This window comes from Caretta caretta, chromosome 2 (genome assembly GCF_965140235.1).
Source record: "Caretta caretta isolate rCarCar2 chromosome 2, rCarCar1.hap1, whole genome shotgun sequence".
Lineage (NCBI taxonomy): Eukaryota > Metazoa > Chordata > Testudines > Cheloniidae > Caretta > Caretta caretta.
The window spans coordinates 220,746,030-220,754,229 of record NC_134207.1 but is presented as its reverse complement, the minus strand read 5'-3'; the positions used below and the strand labels follow the sequence as shown (position 1 = coordinate 220,754,229).

General features: G+C 49.8%; 1 long non-coding RNA gene across 1 annotated transcript; it reads left to right on the top strand.

The window, feature by feature from the left end:
• The first annotated feature begins 645 nt into the window (after positions 1-645).
• Positions 646-7,007, top strand: LOC142071189 (uncharacterized). The gene is made up of 2 exons (XR_012667234.1): positions 646-1,564; positions 4,487-7,007. It is a non-coding gene; the product is annotated as an uncharacterized LOC142071189 (long non-coding RNA).
• The last annotated feature ends 1,193 nt before the right edge of the window (positions 7,008-8,200 follow it).

Genomic DNA, 8,200 nt, shown 5'->3' with positions numbered 1-8,200 from the left:
TAATGCAAATATTAAAACAGTAGTGTCAAAAAATGTCCTTGCTAGGTTGAGATACACTGAGCGTAGTCCGCTAATGGTGTCTCCGGTTGTGAGGAAAGCAGCGACTCAGGAAATAAATGTTCTAGCCAGAGCCCTATGGTATTATACAACTATCAAAGCCCTTTCCCAGTATACACATGAGTAGGTACAATTAAAGATGATCAGAAAGCACAGCCATACCATTATCTCACAAAAACTACTTCCAAAGGTCCAATTCTTCATCTCCTGTTATTATTACTGGCACCCCGGTGCAAAGTGGTAGTAGAGGTGAGAGCCTTCCAAGGCAGCTGCCAATTAGAGGAAAATTACTGACACAGAGTCTGGGTATATTCTTTGTGCAACTTGTTTATTTTGCACTATAAACACCAGTCTTTGAACAGAGTTAGTCAAAAACAGCATGCATGCAATCTCCATTTTCAAGGATCTCAGCCCAAATATCAGTGTCTAATTCCCAGCAACACTACCTCAAGCATTAACTCCACTTAGAGAGGCCTAAAGCAGAGACCACACTCCCTTGGGGTTTGCCACAGCTCCTCCCAAAACTGACAACACAGCATTTCTGCCAAGACTAAATATTTACTCGCAAGCTAGGAAAAGGAACTTGAAAGAATATGTAATAGCACCATCTAATGACTGACTCCCTGCCATAACATTGTTGGGGACACTGGGGCATGGCCACTAGGTAACTCAAGGGGATGGAAGACCATGAGTGGCGATGAAGCCCCCTTGCACTAGGCCCAGGTGTCCTTGGCCCCCCTCCCACCTGGAGGCACTCGCAGCAGCTCTGCGTACTAGGCCCAAGTGTCCTTGGCCCCCCCGCCTGGAGGCACACACAGCAGTTTTGCTGAGGATCTGCAACAATATGCTGTGGAGTCAGACTGCCTGAAACTAAGCAAGGCCAAACAGGGCAGATATGGAAGAACAATGCTGAATAAAGCAGCTTTATGTATAGTTTAACAAATGATACAGAGAATCAGGGAACTAGCTGGGAACTGGATTGGCTGGCTATATGGATACTTGGGGCAGCTTGCTATTGGATAAGTATGCTGGGGAAAAGGATGTATAAAAGCCTATGTAACTTCCTGCTCTGTGTACAGGATTGAGATTCAAATCTCCCTGTACCTTTTTGAAGCTTCAAATAAACTTTTCTGCTTCTCCACCCCGTTGTGATTATTGGGTGTAGCACACCGGGTAACGAACCAACTTCAGCTGTTGGTTAGCCTCTTGGCACCGGGTGCCAGCAACAGCTTTTGGCGTCCCTGGGTGGGCAACGAGGCTGCAATTTAGCCTTGCCCGGACCCTTCCTGGAGGTCGAGGATTGCGGCGAGAACCGACGCCCAGCGCGCACCGGTGAGTTCATCGGGGGCCTCGGAGGAGATACGATTTGATCGACCCCGGAGGGCACAACGGTGCAACGCACTCATATAGTGGAGAAGCAGTTGTGGACGGCGGTGAAGAACCGGTCCCTTAGACATGGGGGAGGAGCAGCTGCAGGCCACGGTGAAGAACCGGTCCCTTGGATAAGGTAGGAACCTTTTAAAATCCGAATTATATGCTCTGTTGGAACCTGGGGACGCCCAGAGTTACCCTGTAGGTATGGGACAGGGACAGAGCTCAGGGGTTAGGGCACGGTGTACGCCCCTAGAGTGCATTCTAGCAAACTGGAAGGTATTTGGTGCGGATCCAATGACTAAGAGCCAATTAAAACGATTCTGTACAGTTGACTGGCCTCAATATCAACTAGAGGACCAGGAGTGGTGGCCACCAGGAGGGTCAATTAATTACAACACAATCCTCCAATTAGCTTTGTTTTGTCAGTGAATGGGTAAATGGAATGAATATTTGTATGCACAAGCATTTATGGCTTTAAGAAATAAAACAGAGCTGTAATTCTGCAAAGTTGTAATTTGACTCCGACTGGTTCGGTAGTAGCTAATGTTAGTCCCCTGACCCCCACCCCACTGTAATGGCAGAGCCGGTGTCCCCTTCGGCCCCCACATCCCCACCTTATCAGGGTAGGATGTCTCGGGTTACAGAGATTGCCCACTCGGTGGTACTCTATCCTTTGCTTACCGAGACGGTTGTGGCTTGCCCAGGGGCAGACGGACGTCAGGCTACCACTATGCAAGTTTACACCCATGTGCCATTCAATCCAATAGACTTAGCAGCTTTTAAAACACAGGCTGGGGAATTCTCAACGAACCCAAGCAGGTTTATTTCAGTCTTTGAGGGGTGCCTCAGTAGTCAAAAGCCGATTGAGAGGACTGTAATATCTTCCTGAGAACCCTGTTGTCTGAGGTGGAGAGGGATCAGGTTACAGCTAAGGCAAGGGGAGCGTCAGCGTTCAAGCGAAAAAAAAAAAAAAGAAAGGAAGCTATCTGTCAAGTTCCTCTCCAAGTAATTGTAAGCAGCTCAGGGCATTTCTGGGTATGGCAGGCTTTTGCAGGATATGGATCCCAGAGTTTGGACTGTGGGCTAAACCCCTGTACGACTGTGTAAAAGGAGCAGACCATGACCCCTTCTATTGGACTCCAGAGGCTGACAGGGCATTTAAAATCCTGAAAAGAAAATTGATGGAAGCCCCAGCTCTGGACCTGCCGGATCTCTCTAAGCCGTTTCAGTTGTATGTACATGAACGAAGGGGGGTGGCCCTAGGAGTGCTCACACAGCTGTTAGGAGCATGGAGACATCCCGTGGCTTATTTTTCTAAGCAATTGGATCAGGTTGCAAAGGGTTGGCCGGCATGTTTACGGGCGGTCGCAGCTACTGCCCTAGTGCTTGAGGAAGTGGAGAAGCTAACATTGGGAGGGGTTATGCAAATCTATACTCCCCATATGGTCCGAGCCTTATTGGATGCAAAGGGAGGGCTTTGGCTCACCCAGGCTCGGATTGCTCGGTACCAGGCTAAGCTGTTAGAGAACTCTGAAGTCACCTTACAGCCTTGCCCCTCCCTTAACCCAGCCACTCTCTTGCCAGAAACAGAGGAACAGAAACATGACTGTTCAGAGATCATAGATGTCCAGTACTCCGGCCGTCTGGATTTAAAGGATGTACCCTCCCAAATGCAGATTATGAGTGGTACACTGATGGTAGCAGTACTGTAATAGATGGACAAAGGAGGGCGGGTTATGCTGTTGTGACGCTCCATGACACTGTGGAAGCTGAAGGTTTGCCTGCTGGGACCTCTGCCCAGCTTGCCGAACTAATAGCCCTGACCCGTGCACTTGAACTGTCAAAAGGAAAGCGGGTCAACATTTTTACTGATTCAAAGTATGCTTTTGGTGTGCTGCATGCTCATGCTGGCCTATGGAAGCAAAGGGGAATGCTGACAGCCCAAGGCTCCCCAGTCAAGTATGGGCCCCAAATCCTCCGGCTCCTAGAAGCTGTACAACTCCCCTCGGAAGTGGCGGTGGTACACTGTAAAGCCTATCAAAGGGAGGATCAAGATGTGGCCAGAGGTAACGCCCAGGCAGATAGAGAGGCTAAGCATGCTGCCACCCTGCCATCCCCTCAGACTGAGAACGCCCATATGCATGCCCTTATCCCATCAGTAGAGGAGTTTCCAACCCCTCAGTACTCTGGGGAGGAGAGACAGCTAATTGACAAACTCGGTCTCCGGGAAAAGGAGGGATGGCTCCATTCCCCAGAAGGGAAGATCCTCTTACCAAAAGACCTAATCCGGCCAGTGCTGCAGAAACTACATCAAACCACTCATGCTGGCAGGGAAGCACTTATCCAACTAATGGGAAAATATTTTATCACTTCCGGACTCCGACCCCTGGCTGCCCAGGTACAAGCGGACTGCTTAGTCTGCCAAAAGAATAACCCCCGACCGGGACATCCTGTGCCACCAGCTGCCCTAGATCCCACTCTGGGCCCTGGACAAGTGTGGCAAATAGACTTTACTGAGTTTCCCCGGAGCCAAGGGTTCAAATATCTCCTTGTTATAGTGGATCGGTTCAGTGGATGGCCAGAAGCCTTCCCATGCCATAACTGCACTGCCAGAACAGTGGCCCTCAAGTTTGTTAAGGAGATCATTCCTCGCTTTGGACTCCCCCTGTGGATGGAATCTGACAACGGGACACACTTCACATCAAATATCATTCAAAGCATCTCACATGCCTTACAGATCCCCTGGAAACTCCATATGCCCTGGAGACCGCAAGCCAGTGGTGTAGTGGAGCATACCAATCAGACCCTTAAACAGCATCTCTCAAAAGTGTGCCAAGAAGCCTCACTGTGATGGCCTGATGCTTTGCCCCTCGTCCTACTCCGTATCCGTGTTCTCCCAAAGGGTAGATTAGGGCTCAGTCCCTTTGAAATTATGTTTGGAAGGCCATGGCCTATGAATGGCACCCCGGTTCTGTCAGGGGAATGGGAGTTGGGTAATGGTTTTTTGTCACAGTATATGTGTTCCCTGTCTGCTGTTCTCTTGTCTCTTTCACAGGTATACCAAGGATTCCCAGCCTCTCCCCTTGGACTCTCCCATCCACTCCTTACAGCCCGGTGACTCTGTGCTTGTTCGCACCTGGAAAGACGAGCCTCTCCAGGAAAAGTGGAAAGGACCCTATACCGTCCTGCTGATCTCCCATACAGCGGCAAAGATCGAGGGACACAAGAACTGGATCCATCACTCTCGTGTGAAGGCAGTACCTGCCCCCTCGTCAGCAGAACAGTGGACCGTCCAACCTGCTGACTCCTCATCTAGTGACGATCTCGGGCTAAAGCTACTGTTTAAAAGACACAAATAGCGGGCACCTTAATGCTAAAATGGGCCCACCCAGGTACTGGAGACCCTGGGTTGGGAAAACTCTGGTGATAATTAATTGGGTAACATTGTTATTTTCTGTATTGGTATTTCCAAACTGTGCATATCGGGAGCATAACTCCTTTGTTTCGCTTGCGCACCATGTTGCTAATTTAACAAACCAGACTGGTTGCTGGGTATGTGCTCCAACTCCACTGTCCCCCAAAACGGGAATGTCCCTTGACATGCTGCCCTTGACCCTAGCAGAATTAGCCACCACCAAAGAGCAGGAAAGAACGGACTCGCCATTCTGGAATAAGACTTCTTTACAGCAAGCCACCTATCAGGACCAGGAGTATTCAGTTGCAGTACTCACTGAGGGAGTGTTATGTTTTACCTGAAACCAATCTGATCACTATGGGCGTCCTGTGGGAAAAAGCTCCTGTGTTATTACACAGTGGGCTGATGGGTATTGGATAAAGACCAAAAGGGGAAGCCAGCAGTGTGGGTGTAATGGTTCCTCCCCTTTTAGGGAAACTCTTACAAATAATCGTACCACAAAAGAAAGGTTTGGAAATATAACTTGCCGTCCAGTTAATATCTCCAATGTAGCAAGCCAATGGTGGGTTTGTAGTGGTCCCTATGGCGATAATGGTAATGGTAATTTGTGGTAGTGGTAGTGGTAATTTGAACGGCACAATTAGAAATGCCCCCACTTGTACCCAATCAAAAAAATAAGATGCCCCCTTAGGGGCATATAAATTGTTTAAAAAAGCAGCCAAAGCAGCCGTAAATATCCCAGGAATCCCCTTTAAGAAACAGTCCTTACTGGGCCCTACAGGGTCACTATTTTGTATGTGGCCGAAAGGCTTACAAGGTGCTGCCAGCCAACTGGACAGGTAGCTGTTATATAGCTCATGGAGTTCCTCATCTGTCAATAACTGCCACACTGCCCAAAGGAAAGATTAGAAATGCCCAAAACACCTCTGTTGAGTCACGAGAAAAGACCCTGCGGCGACTGACTACAACATTGGAGGGCAATATGAAGAATCCCCTCACAACCGAGAAGCTTGTAGGGTGCTCTGTACTGGGAATAGCGCCACTGTTTACCGGGCCAGCCATGGCATGCATAGGCCGCTATACTATAAGGCTACAGATGGTACTTAAGAAGGTGGCCTTAGAGTTAGAGGACGCGGTTAGTGATTTAGGGTTAGCAGTAAAAACATTAAATAAAGAGGTACAGCAGCTCAGGACGTTTTCCCTCCAAAACAGGCTGGCTTTGGACTATCTCTTGGCATCCCAAGGAGGGGTTTGTGCCCTCGTTGGGCCCCGATGTTGTGTATATGTAAATGATAGCAGTTATGAGATCTATGAAAAGGTGGTACAGGCTGAGGCCCATGCCCGAGCCGGAGCACAGGTTGCCTATACTGCCCCAGAGAACGATTGGTTGCAAACCTTGTTTTCAAGCTGGGGTTTGTCGTCTTGGCTTGGTGGTTTATTTAGCCTGCTATTGAAACTTCTCTTTCCTGTATTGCTTGTATTACTGGTATTGTGCTGTGCAGTATCATGTGTTAGGGCCCTTTTGCAAAAGTTAGTAAGTCATTCTTTTCAGGGCTATCACAAAGTGCTTATGCAAAGCCCTATTGTAAAGAAATAAGTAGCCCAAGTGAGAAAACTCAGAGTCAAGGTTGTTGAGTGTTCTCAAAGGGGGGAGTTGTTGGGACACTGGGGCATGGCCACTAGGTAACTCAAGGGGATGGAAGACCACGAGTGGCGATGAAGCCCCCTCGCACTAGGCCCAGGTGTCCTTGGCCCCCCTCCCACCTGGAGGCACTCGCAGCAGCTCTGCGTACTAGGCCCAAGTGTCCTTGGCCCCCCCGCCTGGAGGCACACACAGCAGTTTTGCTGAGGATCTGCAACAATATGCTGCGGAGTCAGACTGCCTGAAACTAAGCAAGGCCAAACAGGGCAGATATGGAAGAACAATGCTGAATAAAGCAGCTTTATGTATAGTTTAACAAATGATACAGAGAATCAGGGAACTAGCTGGGAACTGGATTGGCTGGCTATATGGATACTTGGGGCAGCTTGCTATTGGATAAGTATGCTGGGAAAAAGGATGTATAATAGCCTGTGTAACTTCCTGCTCTGTGTACAGGATTTGAGATTCAAATCTCCCTGTACCTTTTTGACGCTTCAAATAAACTTTTCTGCTTCTCCACCCCGTTGTGATTATTGGGTGTAGCACACCGGATAACGAACCAACTTCAGCTGTTGTTTAGCCTCTTGGCACTGGGTGCCGGCAACAACATTATTATTGTTTATTTCTGATAGCAGCCATGATGCACTAGGACTAGATGATGTCTAAAGAGAAAGGCGGTAGGGTTGCCACGTGTCCTGTTTTCGATCAGAACATCTGATCGAAAAGGGACCCTGGTGGCTCTGTTAAAAGTCTGGTTGATGGCACAGCAGAGCTGGCCAACTCCCTGCCTGGTTCTGCATGGCTCCTCGGAAGCGGCGACATGTCACTCCAGCTCCTAGGTGGAGAGGCAGCCACAGGGGCTCCGCATGCTGCCCCTGCCCCAAGTGCCAGCTCCGCAGCTCTCATTGGCTGGGAACCATGGCCAATGGGAGCTGTGGAGGTGGCACCTGTGGTCAGAGGCAATGCATGGAGCCTCCTGGCCGCTCCTCTGCCTAGGAGCCAGAGGAACATGCCTGAGGTCAGCACCACCCAGAACCCACACCCTGAAAGCCCTCCACACCCCAACCCCCTGCCCCAGCTCAGAACCCCCTCTGCACACCCCAACCCTCTTCCCCAGCCCAGAGCCCCAGCCTGCACTCCGAACCCCTCAGCCCCAGCCCCACACCAGAGCCCACGCCCCCAGCTGAAATCCTTACTCTCTCTCACACCCCAGCCTCCTGCCCCAGCTTGGAGCCCCCTCCAGCACCCTGAATCCCTCATTTCTGGCCCCAGCCTAGACCCCTCACCCCCAGCCCAGAGCCCCTCCCACACCCCAACCCCCTGCCTCAGCCCAGAACCCCTTTCCACACTCCGAACCCCTCGGCCTCAGCCCAGAGCCCCCTCCTGCACCTCAAACCCCTCATCCCCAAGAGGTTTGTGTCTGACCAAAGTAACACTGCTGACCTGCCTGCAAGCAAGCCTACTCTGGATTGAGACTATTTGTTTTAGTGTGGGTACTTAGGTTGTACTTTATACTGTTCTGAGGGGGAAAAAGCTGTATTTGCTTGCCATTAGCCTTGCTTTATTTTGTCTGGGGAAAGGGAGAGCTTCCAAAGTTTATGCCTGTAGGAAGGCTACTGTTCTGTACTTTGGTTTCAAAGAGAAAAACCATTTGAAGAAAGGAACCTGGATAATTATCTGAACTTCAAGGTTTTACACTGAGACTTCAGCCA